The sequence below is a fragment of the Lepidochelys olivacea genome (genome assembly GCF_965140295.1).
Source record: "Lepidochelys olivacea isolate rLepOli2 genome assembly, chromosome: 2".
Lineage (NCBI taxonomy): Eukaryota > Metazoa > Chordata > Testudines > Cheloniidae > Lepidochelys > Lepidochelys olivacea.
In genome coordinates, this window is record NC_140412.1 from 191,339,686 (window position 1) to 191,357,197 (window position 17,512).

Here is a 17,512-nt window from a genome sequence, read left to right on the forward strand (position 1 = left end):
TAGACATACCCTTAGTGACTTGTCCTAGACCAAACAGGAAACCTTTGGCAGCACCAGGAACAGAACCCAGCCTTCCCAGCTACTCCAATCCAATGTTTTAACCATTAAACCACTGTCATTCATAGTACAGAACGTCTGACTTTTATAAATGAACCTTTGCTACAGTACAGAGATTTCCCTTGGGAAAATATCTTTATAAATTTCTCTAAATTGCCATCAGTCCCTTTGCAACAACCCATGATTTGGGCCAGACTCTGCCCCTTAGACTGAGTTCCACTTTGGGGACAGTGCAGGGGTGCCTCCTGCAGTTCCTGGGGAATACAGCTGCTGTGCTATCCCGTAGGACAGAGTCGCAGATGCTCCCCTCCATGTTGGTCAAAGCAGAAAGATGCTGAGGCCGTGTCCTCACTCGTTGGGGTGGTTTGCACCCAAGGGGGTGGCAGTGGGGACCATGTTTGATCTAGACCCATTACTCAAGGGAGGAGGGAGGGGACATAATAACAGAAAATGTGGAAATGGCAGAAGTGCTAAATTATTTTTTTCAGTTTTTACCAAAAGGATTAGTAGCAATTGGACGTCTAACAGTGGATGCCCAGTGAAAATGAGTTAGGATCAGAGGCTAAAATAGGGAAAGAACAAGTTAAAAATTACTTAGACAAGTTAGATGTCTTCAGATCACCACGGCCTGATGAAATACATCAAGGAGCTGACTGAGGAGATATGAGCCATTAGCAACTATCTTTGAAAAGTGATGGAAGATGGGATTGATTCCAGAGGACTGGAAAAGGGTAAATAAATATAGTGCCAATTTAGAAAATGAGAAATAAGGACAACCTGGGGAATTACAGACCATTCACCTTGACTTCAGTAACCAGAAAGATAATGCAGGAAATAATTAAGCAATCAATTTGCAAACACCTGGGAAGTTATAAGGTGATAAATCCATGCTGACCATTACTGGGCAAGAATAAATGGTGTTAAACCATTTTTTTTTTTTGGACAGGATAACAAAGTTTGTGGATGGGGAAAGTGGTAGATGTGGTATATCTTGACTTTACTAAGGCTTTTGATACTGTCTCGCATGACCGTCTCAAACAATATAGGGAAAAACAGCTAGATGGAGCTACTATAAGGTGGGTGCATAACTGGTTGGAAAACCGTTCCTAGAGAGTACTTTTCAGTGGTTCACAGTCAAGCTGGAAGGGCACACTGAGTGGGGTCCTGCAGGGATCAGTTCTGGGTCCGGTTCTTTTCAATATCTTCATCAATGGTTTAGATAATGGCATAGAGAGTACACTTATAAAGTTTGCAGATGATACCAAGCTGGAAGATGTTGCAAGTGCTTTGGAGGATAGGATTAAAATTTAAAATGATCTGGACAAATTGGAGAAATGGTCTGAAGTTAATAGGATGAAATTCAGTAAGGACAAATGTAAAGTACTCCATTTAGGAAGGAACAATCAGTTGCACACATACAAAATGGGAAATGACTGCCTAGGAAGGAGTACTGCAGAGAGGGATCTGGGGGCCATAATGGATCACAAGCTAAATGAGTCAGTGTAACACTGTTGCAAAAAAAAGCAAACATCACTGTGGGATGTATTAGCAGGAGCGCTGTAAACAAGACATGAGAAGTAATTCTTCTGCTCTACTCTGTGTTGATCAGGCATCAACTGGAGTATTGTGTCCAGTTCTGGGCACCACATTTCAAGAAAGATGTGGATAAAATGGAGAGTCCAGAGAAGGGCAACAAACATGATTCAAGGTCCAGAAAACATGACCTATGAGGAAAGACTGAAAAAACTGGGTTTGTTGAGTCTGGAAAAGAGAAGACTGAGAGGGGACATGATAACAGTTTTCAAGTACGTAAAAGGAGGAGGAAGAAAAATTGTTGTTTTTAACTTCTGAGAATAGGTCAAGAAGCAATGGGTTTAAATTGCAGCAAGGGTAGGAAAAACTTCCTAACTGTCAGGGTGGTTAAGCACTGGAATAAATTGCCCAGGGAGGTTGTGGAATCTGCACCACTGGAGATTTTTAAGAGCAGATTAGACAAACACCTGTCAGGGATGGTCTAGATAATACTTTGTCCTTGCCATGAGTGCAGGGGGACTGGACTAGATGATCTCTCAAGGTCCCTTCCAGTGCTATGATTATATGTTCCTGTACTTGTGAAAAAACCCCATCTGAAAATGTGGCCAGCTCTTCTGTGGTAGGGAAGGGGAGGTGAAGGCTCTTTATGCCTTCCTGTGTGCGTAAGCCAGCCACCATCTAGCTCTTTATAAAACATTATAGAAATATTTTGTTTCCCCCATGACTGCCTTAGGCAGGAAGAAAAACAGAGGGGGCACTTTATAACAGCTGCTGGCTATAAACCAAAACCAGTGCTTTATGTTCCCCTTCTAACAGCCTGAAACTGAATCCTCTGTTTTTGCAAGAAAGACATCATGAGCCAAACAATCACAAATATGAAGAGAACATGAGCAAGTGAAAATCACTAAGGCTGTGGACAACCCAGTGACCTTGTGGTAGCGCTCTTCACTGCCATGTGTGTAGCACTGCTATATGTGAATGGGGGCGGGAGCACTTTCGTTTACTCTCTGTTCCTGGTCTCTTGTTTTCGAGGCTACAGTATTTTAAATGGAGTTGTGCACTTATCCAGAAGTAAATTTGGCCCTATGAGTTGTCAGCCTCTTGCAGGAAGAGAGTGACTTGAATTATTCAATAGTTTCATCTCCATCTGCTGAATTAGTAGGCTGTGAAAGGAGTCCCCTTTACTTCTACAAGTGTGGAAGTGAGGTGTTTTGGATGATGGGCCTTAAAAGGAATGGAGTTAAATTGGGGAGAAAATTGAAGCTCCTCAGGGCTTCAAAAGATTCCTAGGAGAAAAAAAAATAGCCATTAAGGTTACTGTCGCATTGGGATGTCACCCATATGAGTATGTGTGAAGAGCGTGAATAATTCACTGTAATATCATCATATATGATTACATAGCTAAATGTGCAAGAAAATGGAGAGCAATACCACAGACTCCTTTAGAATAAGAATTAAGCACAACAGAAGAGAGAAGCTGATAGAAATTGCTTATAGTCAAAAGGTAAGAGAGATCATCTGTATTCCTTTGATCTATAAGTAGATAAGAAAAAAAAGCTAACTTGCGGAGTGCAAAATTGTCTTGTCTTTCTTGTAACAGAGAGGCAGTGGATTTCCAGTTCTTTACAGAGCACAACCAGTTCAAGAGATGAAGTGATCACAGGACAGGCAGATGTAAGATACAGCTTAACACAAAGCTGGATAAAGCCATGCTGATCACCAGTAAGCAGACAGCTAAAATTAACCTAGAAAAATGCAATAAGAGGACGGAAGAATTTTGTCAGCCTGAAAAAGTAGATGTCAAGCTCTGGCGAGGAGAACATGACAGCAAGACAAGAATGACAAATGTGTCTCATGGGGGAATATGGTGAAAATCTAAAGATGAGATATCACTGAGGAAAGGAAAATCCTAGTGAATTGAGAAATATGTTATTTTCTGTTTCTAAACAAAGATTTGAGAAGGAACAGTTCAGAGACTTTAGACGGCTCATGCTGAACACCACCTACCCCTTTCCATGATCAACAAAACAATCCAAAACCAAAACTCTCCTCTGGAAATTGAGATGCAAAGAAAAAAAGAAGACTCAGCAACAAAATGCAGAGCAGCTGAACCACCTGAAATATATACACTACACCTGACCTACAAAATTTGATTAAGCTCAGTAGCTGAGACCCAGAAATGGAATCGAAAGGATGCTACTCTACTCAGGGCATTCAGAAGAAGGGCAGAGCCAGATCTGAACATCACTCAAAACAAATACAATATGACATCTTAGAATAGCCTGTACATTATAAGAACCAAGCAGAAGAAATCAAGAATTAGGGCCTTGTTATAACCAAAAGAGGACATCAGCCGTGGAGTTAAGACATTAAATGTGTACATCATTGAGAGCTCACTACAATGTGTAATCAAATTCAGCAGTGCATTATATAGTTCACTGGACTGCAACCACATAATACCAATATTTACCACTTTTTATCTCCACAGTGTTTTCATAAATATATGCATACAATCCCCCACATCCATTTCCACCCCTTTCCCCTATCAAAAAGGCAAATGAATGTTCTCTATTTTACTAATGGGGAAACTGAGGCTGACAAATTGTCTCAGGCCACAAAGTCAATGACGGATCTGGGATGAGAAGACAGAAGTTCCTAACTCCTAATTTCATGCTCAGACCACACTTCTCTGTCACTCATTCTGGAGTGGGACTGCTAGTTAACTGAACTGGGGTCACTGTATTTCAGCCACACTACAAGGCAAAATGAATCACATGAAAGGATATTCCTCTAGTCCAACCCACAGAAGAAGATCTAGGACCAGCACAAAATATTAGCAATAGAATTCTGAGATAATCAAGGAAACAGATCAGAAATTTGCCACTCCTAAGAGAAGCATGATGAGGGAGATGGTGGAATGTATGGGATAAGGAACAAAAGCAATGGAAATATGAACAAACTCAAATAAGGGACATAGAGAAAATCATTAAATGAATCTGTCAATAGGTAAACACATCACTAGAAGGAAACTAGAAGGAAATGGATGCACCCCAAGAATCTCAGCAGAGACATAATATGGGAAAGTCCAGAAATGGAAAGACTATCCCCTTAATGAAACAGATTAGTATAATACTCGTGTTTGCATGCATGGGGGGGCGAGGGGGAGAATTCAGGCAAGGAAGATTGGGTAGAGCTTTAGCGGAAGCATTTAGTCAGAAAAGGACAGAGAAAAAGAGAAGTTTCCTCTGATAGCAGAGGAAGGAGTTGAGCTGGAATCAAGTATTACCATGAAAAAGGCAATCACACTGTTCAATATGATGGTCAAAACCACTAGCCACGAAGCGCATGTTTATTATTAATGTACAACATATGGTGAAACATTCCATCAAAATAAACTCTCACACAGATCTAAGGAGGCTTTTGAACATTTGTTTTTGTATTCTCCGTAATTTTGTATTATAAATGCAACATGAATTTTAGGCTTGTCTATATGACATCGCAGTCCAGATTACAGGAATGCGAATCGTAGAGTTCTCTAATGTGTTTGCTGTAACTGCCCCATGTAGATGCTGGCGCAAACTAAAAGGTACCTAGTTCACATTAATGTAGTCCCGTTTCAAATAAGCAAACTTTTGGTTTGCTCCAGTGAGATCTACAGCGGACAGTTAGACCACAACACACTAAACCTTTCTGTAATTCATATCCCCATATTGCACCACCCTTTAGACAAGCCCTTTTTTCCCCACTCTTATGACTGACCTGAAGTGCAAGTGGGACAGACTGACTCTCTATATAGCCAGAATTGTTTATAGATTGAATTCAGAACAGAAGTACGGTTCTAGTCCTCACGGTTGAGAAGAAAAACTTGCAAATATGACCCAAGTGTGACATAGGAGCTAAGAAAGCAGAAGGCAATAAAAAGAATCCAACATCTTTTTCCTCTCATGTTTTTGTGGGGCTTGGCGCAAGCTTTTTTTAATATCTGTAGATGGAAATACTATGTTGTTTTTTTCTGATAAATTTGTATTTAATTTATTCTATTCCCTTTTCTTTATATGCATTTGAAGGGATGCTGGGAGCTTAAACTTGGCCCCTAAACAAAACTGCATTAAAACAAGCTTTTATAAAACCTAAGGCCAATCAAAATCTGTCTCCACTTTTCTTTAAAATAAGCAAACACTTTTACTCAGCGTTCAACGACTTCACTGTAGCACTAAAACCCACAAAGTGAGACTAAGTAAACTAAAGTGCATCAGATGATGCTGATTTTCATTGTCCAAACTGAGCATAACATGCTTCTGTGATTAACCAAAGATAACATTTTAAATATTATACATCTTGTATTTCTCTCAGCTTGGACAATGAAAATCAACGACACTTGTTGCACTTTAGTTTATAGTTAGTCTCCCTTTGGGGGTTTTTAGCAGTGCACTGTTTGGTTTTTGAGCACTGAATGAAAGTGTTTACTTGTTTTTCTTAAAATGGGGAAATATTTTGATTGGCCTTAGGTTTTATAAAAGCTCGTTTTTACACAATTTATATTTGCAGCCAAATCTAAGCTGTCAGCATCCTTTTCAGTGTGTATAAAAGAAAGGGGAAAAGAATATTAACAGAATAAAAACAAATAGTTAAGAAAGCAGAAATAGTGACAAATGTGATGGTTTTTTAAAATTCATTTTTAGCAATCTAAGATGTAATTAGTAAATACAGTTGCTTACAACATGTGATTTTTACACTGATAGAATCCCTTTAAGAGGCTCTTCATCTATAGGGAAAGGAATAGGACATGGTCATTCTGTTTCAGCTACAGCTCACCTGTGTGGACAGATTAGCAGAGTTGAAAAATTCACTCTGACCTTTCCTTTGCAATGAGATGAACTTTCTCTGAAACTAGCAATCACTGCTGAACTACTACCCTATCCCACTTGCAGCACATCTATTTCCATTTCCTCCTCCCAAATGGCAACTACTTGGAACAAAATGTGACCATCCTATTTGATTTATATGAGATCCAGAAATTCATGGATGAAACTTGAATGGATTGATCCTTAATCTAATTGAATCGAACTATTGTATGCCTAGTACATTCTGCAGTAGATCAACTCATTACCATAATGGTATTAATTCAATATTCAAGACTGGTACTATCATTCTTATTCTGATACAAACTAAGGTCTGAATACACTATTTTCTGAATTCATATAGGAATATGTTTTAAAATAGTATTGTTATTACAGAAGCACATTAGACACGGTCATACAGAGTACTTGCAAAAAAGAGAATTTCTTCCTTAAAACAAATAAAAATAAAAAAGAACCCCTACTGACTAATGCCATCTTTAAAGTTAATGTTCATATACGTTTTAGCAATTAAGGAATTCTCGCTCCATATGGGAAGTTCCTTCCTAATTCCTGTTAGTGCTTAGCTTATAGCTTAAAATATGAGGGTTTAAATCCTCAGATGAAATAAAAAATGATCTTGTCTAATATAACTGTGGATGTTCTCAGCTACAGTATTGTTCTGGACTTTTAAGTTCCTACATAAAGAAAACCAGGTTCTTAATGGGATAACTCCATAATGTTAAGGACAACTGCAAAGTACTCCATTTAGGAAGGAACGATCAGTTGCACACATACAAAATGGGAAATGACCGCCTAGGAAGGAGTACTGCAGAAAGAAATCTGGGGGTCATAGTGGATCACAAGCTAAATATAAGTCAATAGTGTAATATTGTTGCAAAATAACAAAAATCATTCTGGGATGTGTTAGTCAGAGTGCTGCAAGTAAGGCACAAGAAGTAATTCTTCCACTCTACTCCGTGCTGATTAGGCCTCAACTGTGTCCAGTTCTGGGTGCTACTTTCAGGCAGAGGTGGACAAATTGGAGAAAGTCCAGAGAAGAGCAACAAAAATGATTAAAGGTCTAGAAAATATGACCTATGAGGGAAGATTGAAAAAAATGGCTTTGTTGAGTCTGGAAAAAGAGAAGACTGAGAGGGGACATGATAACAGTTTTCAAGTACATAAAAGGTTATTACAAAGAGGAAGGAGAAAAATTGTTCTCCTTAGCCTCTGAGGATAGGACAAGAAGCAATGGTTTTAAATTGCAGCAAGGAAAATTTATGATGGACATTAGGAAAAACTTCCTAACTGTCAGGATTGTTAAATACTGGAATAAATTGCCTAGGGAGTCCCCATCATTGCAGATTTTTAAGAGCAAGTTAGACAAATACCTGTCAGGGATGGTCTAGATAATACTTAGTCCTACCATGAGTGCAGGGGACTGGAGTAGAGGACCTCTCGAGGTCCCTATGATTTTATGATAAACAGAGGAAAGATGGTCAAATTGTTAGGGTATTAGCCTTGTACTCTGGAGACTGGGGTTCAGATTTCTGCTCTGCTACAGACTTCTTACATGACCTTGTGCAAGTCTTAGTACCCATCTGTGAAACACAGATAACACTATTTCCCCACCTCACAAGAGGGAGTTGTGAACTTATCCTCTTGATTATGACTCATTAAAGACTGTGAGGTGCTCAGAAACTGTGGTAGTGAGAGCCATATAAGTACCAAAGATAAAAGCTAGGAAACCTACCTACCTATTTCTGCAGTGTACTTGGAAGGAACATGGAGGGGACAGGCTCTACAGTATGCACCAGGCATCTCATTCCTCCATAACTCTTTTGGATGAATCCCTTCGGTAATTCTATCCCTCATATGAGGCTTCGTCGTGTCACTAGGCCTCCTCTGCTTGTGTGGTGGATCCATCCAGCACGTTTGAATGCATTTAACTATACCTATGAGACTTTTCTCAAACACTGTATTAATGGGTTCCATGTTTGCTCAAATGTATATTGTTAAATAGATGGAATACCAATACAGTGGTTGCCATGAAAAACTCAGGGCCAGATCCTCAGCAGGTGTAAATTACTGGAGCTCTTCTGACTTCAGCATTTACAGTTACTATAGAATGGTGTCTAAAGCACTACTGTATTTCATTATTCCTAGGACAGAAAAGATCTGCAGCATCTCAGATACTATTTGCGTAGATGTTGTCTTTCTACATGGCAACAACCAACTGTGCAGTACTCTTCCAGAGAAAATCCCGATTCCTCTTTGAGACCCACACTAAAAGCAAAGCTAGTTGTAACAAAGCAATTCCAAGTAACGGCAACCCACAGGTCCTTTACATCAGAAATCTCAACCACAACAGGGTTCTTTTTAATTGTGAAGACTCTGCTCTCTATCTGCACCACTTTTTGTTTGTTCCGTTTTGAACATAATACGTTGTGACCAACATGTCTAATACCAGTCGTAATTAAATGGTAAGTGCTAACATTCCATATTGTCCGTTGACTTTGTTGTTACTTCTGTACCATAATACCTGCTTTGGGAGGGTTAGCTTCTGAAGCTATTTCATGATTTGCCTTATGAAGAATTAATGACTCTTCTTCTAACATGTTTTTGTGTAGCAGTGGGGAAAACTTGTATTGCTAGTTGCCATCTCATCTTTTGGCTTCAAGCAGCTCTAGGAAACATACTGCAAAACCTCCTCACTGGGGATAAGGGAGCAAAAGGGCTAAAAGACAGTTTGGCTACTTCAGATTAAGTAGGAAGCATTATGGAGAAAATGTTCTGAATTATGTCACATAGGGCAAATGTCATTGTATTTTTTTAGTGAGTATTTACTGTGCCAGGAGAAATTACATGGTTTGTAGCACACTGTCTGACCAATTCCCCCTGCCCTGCCCCCCCCCCCCGGCCTCCCTTCAAACACCAAGCTTTCAGAAAATGCAGAAAACAAGATTCTTCTTTTGGATCCACTTCCTCTGAACCACTCAGATTCTAAGCACAAATGTATGTGCCAAGAGTATTGCAAACACCATTACAGACACTGCTTAAATAGAGTTTTTTCCTTTACTTCTAATGAATGCACGCCTATTTCTGAGAGACAAGTTGCTTCCACTTCCATAAGAATATCATATTTAACCTTAGAACTGTAGCATTTTCTAGCTTTGCAGCACCAGTAAATGAATACTTAAGATGATAAACTGTACAATACATAGAATATAGTCCAAATTGACAATCACACATGCTCAAGCTATGCCTATAATAGGTAACAGGTAATTGTGCATGCATAATAGGTAGATGTGTATGAAAACGGGTAACAATGCAAAAGTCCCCATTTGTGCATGTAAAGTGCCTGTCTGCCCATACATATAGATATTTTGTAGGTACAAATTAGGAGCCTACATTTCAAATTGGCCTTATGCCTACAGTTTCCAAAAGATTAAAATAAAATGTCTGTTCTTTGTTTGGCCTTTCTGACAGTAATTGCTTACTTGATAATTAAAGTAATCCACTTACAAATATTTGATTGGCAGAACTCTAAGGTAGCATTACTCAGCTTTTTGGATCTAGAGTTCCAAAGGGAATGGGGAAAATGTACAGGGCATCAAATATGCAAAAGCATCATCAAGGGTTTTAATAACAACTCAGTGTAGTTCTGACTTGTGAATTACCCTCTTTGTTTTATGGTCTCAATAGATAAATTATTCAATCTGCAGCTTTTTTCTTTTCATTTTGCATTACATATGTCATCTGATTCACTGTAACACAATGGAGCAAGAGAGGAGCAAAATATTTGCAGAGAAAAGCAAAACAGCAGTCATAATCAGACTTTTTTTACTTTATTATGAATCAAAAAAGGGACCTCTCATTGAAAAAATTGACTACATTTTGTGAATTTCCACTGAAAAATTGGCTCATTTTCCAGCAAAATTAGCTCATTTCATTGAAAGATTACTTTGAAATTTGAAAATGGAGATGTGAAATATGAATTGTCATATTTTCAATGTAGAAAATAGAGATTTCATTATTTTCTGCAGAGAAACTAGACCGTCCAAACCTTTAAAACATTGTGGGAGTTTTACCAATTTTGAACATCTCTAAATTGGAGCTGCACCGTTTGAGATTCCTTAATCTAGCCCTCTAAACAGCTTTCCTTTAAAATCACATCTTTATCAGTCAAGGTGGTGGGTCCCTGAACTGTTTTAGCAGCAGCTGTCCAGGTTTTAGTTCACATGTGAATGCTTGTGATGTCCATCAACCAGCAGGCAGTCTGTTCTTATGCTCCCAAAATAACTTCTGGGCAATTTAACACATTTCTCAGTCTGAAACCAAATGGTAAGAATGTTTAAAAGGGTGCCAAGAATTACACTTACCCTCAACAACTATTCCACAGTGATGTTATCTGTCTTTACAAAACCCAGAAGAACCAAGAAATTGAGACACTACTGAAAAAACTCTCCACCTTACCATACCTTTAATGCAAACACCCAAATGAGGGATCCAGTGTCATGGGGCAGGAAATTATCCAAAATGAAGGACAAAGCGTTAGTAGCTCAAAGCTAAAAATACAAGAAACTTACTGTCTTTGCCATCTATTTATAAACACTTCTAGGGTTTATGATTTCCTGTGTGTCAGTAATTTACAATTATAAAAGTGAAATATCACTCCACAACTTTTTGGGGATCAGGTATATTTGGGTCTGTAACAAGAGACAGTTTAGAGGTATGGTTCTCTCCTGTTTGAAAGATATCCTGCAATGAGATATGGGTTTCAAAGATATTGGATCCACATCACAAGGCTTTAAGATAGTCTCAAAAAAAAAAAATCTCAGCTGGGGAAAGGACCTCTTAATAGCAGATGAAGTATCTAAAAATAAAGGAGATGTACACAGCTGGGGAATATTTACAGAAACATATTGGCTTTTTTAGCAGGCACTTTACTTTCATATAGTAAGAGCCTAAATTTCAGAGCTTCTGAACATCTGCATCTGCCCCTGACCTCTGAAAATTCAGGCCTTTTTTGTCTGTATTTAGCCTAGTTACAAGCTCATCATATGCCACAAATTACTAGGACTGAACCACTGCACTGGACACTGGATGGTCTGTAATAAGCAGAAGCAACAATGGCAGAAAATTGTCTTACCTTAGAGTGGGATGTGTAGACGCCTTCAAATGCATCTATATTCGCAAAGCCCATTGAGTCTGCTCTCTGTTCAACTGTAGATTCTGCTTCTTTTTGCTTTTTGCATTGCTGGCTGGTGCAAACTGTAAATTTACAGAAGTGGGTGTGTTATGCCAAGATGCTTATCCATATCTCATTCTGCAAGGCATTAAATTTAAATGCACATGGCACTGTGCCATGTGGCTCCTATTCCTCTGAAGTGCTTTCAGTCCCATGACCTACACGCAGCAATGTTTCCGTAGGTCACTGATTTTTTGGAAGATAAATAGGCAGATGGAAGAGTATAAAAGTGATTCTAAGGGATTTTCTTTAACATCTTTACAGAACCTCACATTCAATCAACGAATATCATATTTAAGAACATGGTCTTGTCTTACTTGAATTCATACATTAGAAACCTTTAATTGTTGAGTTCTCTGTGAACATCTGTGTTAAAGGTTTATCCTGATAAAAAGGAAAGAATTATTTTTAATTCAAAATATTTAATTTAAATGTCAATTGTGGTAATGCATCTGCTGATTCATCCCGGCAATTAGACCAGGTGAGACTCATCTCAAAATCAGGGAGTATAAACAGGTTGAGAGTCTCTCTAAGGCAGAGGGAATGCTCGTGGGACAGTGCAGTCGGTCCTGCAGGGAGAAACCCTAGGAATAGCCAAGCTCAGACGGAAGCTCAGGCTGAGGTATGTTTGTTATTTCAGACAGCAATAAAGGAAAACTGCAGGAAACGGTACATTTGGACAACATTCAGTGTGTGTACAATGTCAAAAGCAGGGTTGGCACAAAAGGGTAGTAGAAATGAAGGAAATCCATATCAGAGCTTGTTCTATGCAACAGTAAAGGGAACCACAGTGAGGTTCCTCCACTAAGTGAAGAAATCCACTAGTGGCTGGGGATAACAAAAAAAACCTACTATTCTACACCACTTCCACTACTTTACATAGTGGAGGTTAACATTTCAAAATGAACATTACTACAGGACACTAGATGAATGTGTGCAACTGCGTCAGTGGGAATAGATGTGGCGTAGCCTGCAGTGGAGAATAAAGAGAGGAATGGACGAGGAGCAAGGATGCTGAAGAATTTGTGAAAAGCCATCTGGAATTGTGTGTTTTCTTGATGGCTCAGTAAGATTAATTACTCTGATGAGGCACAGACTCAGTTCAAATACTGAGATGAACCTAGAGGGAAATAACATAGGAGATACCTTGAATCTGTCCTTATAGACAAAATATGACTGTGTTCCTACCATGTTTGACCACTGCTGCAGAATACTGTATTATTTGAAGGGAGTTTGTCCCACATAGCAATGTGAGCATGGGTATTAAAAGTTTTTATAGCTCACATGATATAAAGTCCAGAAGTGTCATGGGGATAACTAACAAAATATCTTCAGTCTCGTGCAACGGCTGCTTACTAGAACATACATTGAGCTAACTGCCTGTACAGGGGCTAAGCCAGGGCTCAACCCTCTCCGGGGTGGCGGGGAGCCACACTGGCTCACTACACACAGTTAACTTTGGGGAATTTGTCCGGCCACCGGAGTCTCCCTCAGCAGCCCTTGCAGTAACTGGACTGAGCACCGTAGGTCCGGGCCCTGAGTCAGGGTGGGGCACCAAATAGTCAGTAGCTCAGGCCATCAGGCAGGGGCTGAGCAAATAGCCCAACGTTAGCAGGCCAGGCCTTGGGTCAGGACGGGGGAACAAACAGTCAGTAGCTCAGGCCCTCAGGCCGGGGCTGAGCAACACAGCATGTGTGAATTAGCCCAGGCCTCTAAGGACGAGGAAGAGGGGGAGACTGCCACCCACTGGGTCAGTGGGGACCCTGACCGCAACACAATGACATGGGTTCTGGCAGAGCTACAGCCAGACTAGGTTCGGCTGCCCCTGGGCTGCTTCCTAACTCCCCTCCTTCTGGTACCTGGGTCCTGGCAGTGTTCTCCGGGGGGGTCCAGCACCATGGGTTCCTCGGGGCAGTGGAAAAGCGGCCGGCCTGGTAACTCCCCCGGATAGCTGGCGCAGGGCAGGTCCGGTAACTCCCCCGGATAGCTGGCGCAGGGCAGGTCCGGTAACTCCCCTGGAGAGCTGGCGCAGGGCAGGTCCGGCCAGTCTTGGCGTGGACCTGGGGCCACGGGGTTTCCCCAGTCGCAGGCTAGGCTAGCTACGTCTGGCCTCCCCGGCGGCTGGTCCTCTAGTAAGTTCTGAGGGCCCGCCCTTCTACTTCCGGGTTGCGCCTTTCTACTTCCGGGTCGCCATCTGTCCCTCTGAGGGGCGGGCTCAGAGCTTCCTGGCTCCGCCCACTCTGGTGTCTGGAGGGGTTCAACTCTCTCCGGGGTGGCAGGGAGCCACACCGCCTCGCTACACTGCTCCACCAACTAAGGCTAAAGGAAGAAAATATTTGAATGAAATAAACACACAAAGGTGTAAATCTGGAGTAGCTCCCCACTGGTTTCAGTGTCAGGTGTGACAGAGATTGGAATCAGGCCATAGAGCCTTACTAGCTTTAAAAACAGATCCCAAAAGCTCACAACTCCACTTATACGTACATTAGTACTACCTCTTAGAATCCTCACCTGGGAAAGTCAGGGAGATTTTTTTGTTTTGGTAATGATGGGTTTTACTATGTACATTCTATAGCTCACTAATCTTGACCTACACACTTGAGGAAGACAGTACAGACCTTTGTTTTAACAGTTTAATTCAGCACATACTGATCACACCTTTGATGTCTTTGAATCTGAATTTTATAGGCTGAGCAAAATCCCTCCCTATATTCTTGGTGACTTTCCAAAATTTTAAAGCAAAGGCCACTAAAAACCATGGGCCATATCCACAGTTGGTGTCAAATGATACAGCTCTTCCAATTTGGGTGGCCCCACCCCAATTTACAGCAGCTGAAGATCTGGCCCAAAGCATTTAAGAAGGCATAGCTGTATAATGAATTATTTGATTATGGAGGGCCCACAAACTAACTGGATATTTTAAAATTGTAGTAAATTTAAACATCTGTATATGTGTATACATACAGTGCAGTGAGGCCTATACAACAGACCACCCTTATTATGCAACCTTCCATGTTTAGACCATCACAGCTCCCTGGAAACGGCTGCCATGTCCCTGTGGCTCCTAGGCACAGGGGCGATCAGGGAAGCTCAGCATGCTGCCCCTGCCCCCAGTGCTGGCTCCACAGCTCCCATTGGCCGGGAACCGCGGCCAATGGGAGCTGCAGCGGTAGCACCTGTGGGTGCGGGCAGCACACACCGTGCAGACCCGCCTGGCTGAGCATCCGCCTAATGGCCAGAACATGGCAGCTGCTTCAGGGAGCAGTACAGAGCAAGGGCAGGCAGGGAGCCTGCCTTAGCTTCACTGCACCACCAACTGGGAGATGCCAGAGATAAGTGCTGCCCGGCAGCAGCCTGCACCCTGAACCTCCTGCTGCAGGTCGGAACCCCCTTCCTCACCCTAACTCTATCCCAGACCCCAAGCCCTGAACCCCCTACCCCAGGTCAGAACCCCCTCCTGCAACCAAACTCAGAAGAACCAAGAAACTGAGACACTACTGAAAAAACTCTCCACCTTACCATACCTTTAATGCAAACACCCAAATGAGGGATCCAGTGTCATGGGGCAGGAAACTATCCAAAATGAAGGACAAAGCGTTAGTAGCTCAAAGCTAAAAATACAAGAAACTTACTGTCTTTGCCATCTATTTATAAACACTTCTAGGGTTTATGATTTCCTGTGTGTCAGTAATTTACAATTATAAAAGTGAAATATCACTCCACAACTTTTTGGGGATCAGGTATATTTGGGTCTGTAACAAGAGACAGTTTAGAGGTATGGTTCTCTCCTGTTTGAAAGATATCCTGCAATGAGATATGGGTTTCAAAGATATTGGATCCACATCACAAGGCTTTAAGATAGTCTCAAAAAAAAAAAAATCTCAGCTGGGGAAAGGACCTCTTAATAGCAGATGAAGTATCTAAAAATAAAGGAGATGTACACAGCTGGGGAATATTTACAGAAACATATTGGCTTTTTTAGCAGGCACTTTACTTTCATATAGTAAGAGCCTAAATTTCAGAGAATCTGAACGTCTGCATCTGCCCCTGACCTCTGAAAATTCAGGCCTTTTTTGTCTGTATTTAGCCTAGTTACAAGCTCATTATATGCCACAAATTACTAGGACTGAACCACTGCACTGGACACTGGATGGTCTGTAATGCAGACCTAACTGTGGTGGTGCACCTCAGCATAGCACATACCCACCTCCCTGTTATAACACTCCTCTTTCTTTGATTCACACGAATGTCACTGAGCTATAGACTATGGCTACATTAAACCCTGTCATAATTGCCCTTAGTAGAAGAACACCTCTCTATCACACTCAACATTGTTGACTATCACTAATGGCATTACCATGAGGGTGGGGTGAACCAGCTTCTTTCAGACAATGTGCTGGTTGGTTATTTTCCAGCATTCATTCCTCCTTCTTTCTCCTTCCCCTTGCTCTGCATTCTCATTGCCAGCACCCACGACCTGGATATCCCATTCTTTCTCCTGCTTGACTTCAGCAGAACTATGCCATTCCCTTCTAGTCTCTACCTTCCGCCTTTCCTGCTGTGCATTGAAAGCCCATGAGGCCTAGGCTCCTAAGTGCCTAAATCACCTTTGAAAATGGGACTCAGGTGGTTTGTGAAAATCCTACCTTCTCTTTTTTCTCTCTCCACCCCTTTCCTAAGATTCGCTGACTTCCCCTCTTTCATTCCGCTCCTCCCCAACCACGCAGGGACACACTCCTCACCATCTCAGTCCTGTCGTACCATATTGAGCATTCCTCCAGGAAAAAATAGTGAACTGTCTTCTCAGAGTCTTCACTTGAATGAGGGAGTTGGGAAGTTTACAGAACTCTGGAAGAGGGGTTAATATTCTGGTCTCTCCTGTGTTGCCAGAGTCAGTGCTGCACTATGGCGGGAAGGGAAAGGTATACTTACATGGCCTAATTTTTAAGGGGCAATGAGCAACCACAAATCCTACTACAGACATTAATGGGAGATGTAAGTAATTAGCACTTTCTGGAAAGAAGGCTAACAGAAGGCACCGTGAGAAACCTCAATATTAGCTGTGATGCAGCTATTGGCCACAGTGCACACTAAAAACAAATTATAGCAATCATTTTAGAAACATGATTCTTAGATTAAATTGTTATGAAGTTTTTATATCAATTCTAAAAACAACCCTATTTCACTGCTGTAAGCCTTGATCTTCCATCCTCCTCCCCTTTGTTTGTGACTCCCCCCCCTTGTTACATATTGTGTCTAAGCTTGGACAGTAAGCCCTAGAGAGCAGTAACCATATATTATCTGTATTCGTGATGCACCTATTACACTATGAAGGCTAGATAAACATGAATAATAAATTGAAGTCCTATGGTATCTTCTATTGAAAGCAATATTTTGGGTACACAGATTGGTCACTAATGAGTCTTTAATAGCCTTCTGTACATGACAATAATAATAATAATAATTAATAATTAATAATAATTGGTTCTTATATAGATCTTTCCATCCAGAAATCTCAAAGTGCTTTACAAAGGAAGGTCAGTATCATTATTTCCATTTTACAGATAGGGAAACTGAGGCACAAAGAGATTTTTTTTTTAAATGACTTGCCCCAGGTCATCCATCAGATCACTGGCAGAGATGGAAACAGAATCCAGGTCTGCTGACTTCCAATCCAGTGCTTGATCCACTGAACCATGCTGCCTCTCTACATGGAAAAAAGATTCTGAAAAATCTCACGCAACCAATGTGTGCCTAGTTTTCACTTTAAATTGGCTAGTTACTTCAATCACTTGTAGGAACTACTGGAGAGTGTTGTGACATCTGCTAG

The 17,512-nt window shown here is 41.0% G+C and overlaps 1 protein-coding gene across 7 annotated transcripts in view; it reads right to left on the reverse strand.

Moving 5' to 3' along the window:
• TMEM108 (transmembrane protein 108) overlaps positions 1-17,512 on the reverse strand; it is a 384,089-nt gene that overhangs the window by 213,601 nt on the left and 152,976 nt on the right. For 5 of the 7 annotated variants that reach the window (XM_084619370.1, XM_084619366.1, XM_084619365.1 and 2 more), the window contains one exon: positions 11,584-11,705. The exons of 1 other annotated variant lie outside the window; for it this stretch is intronic. The gene's annotated coding sequence lies outside the window, so the exon portion shown is untranslated. Of the gene's footprint in view, positions 1-11,583; positions 11,706-13,541; positions 13,709-17,512 lie in introns of those variants that run through there. One more of the 7 variants, XM_084619367.1, reaches the window with a different exon arrangement.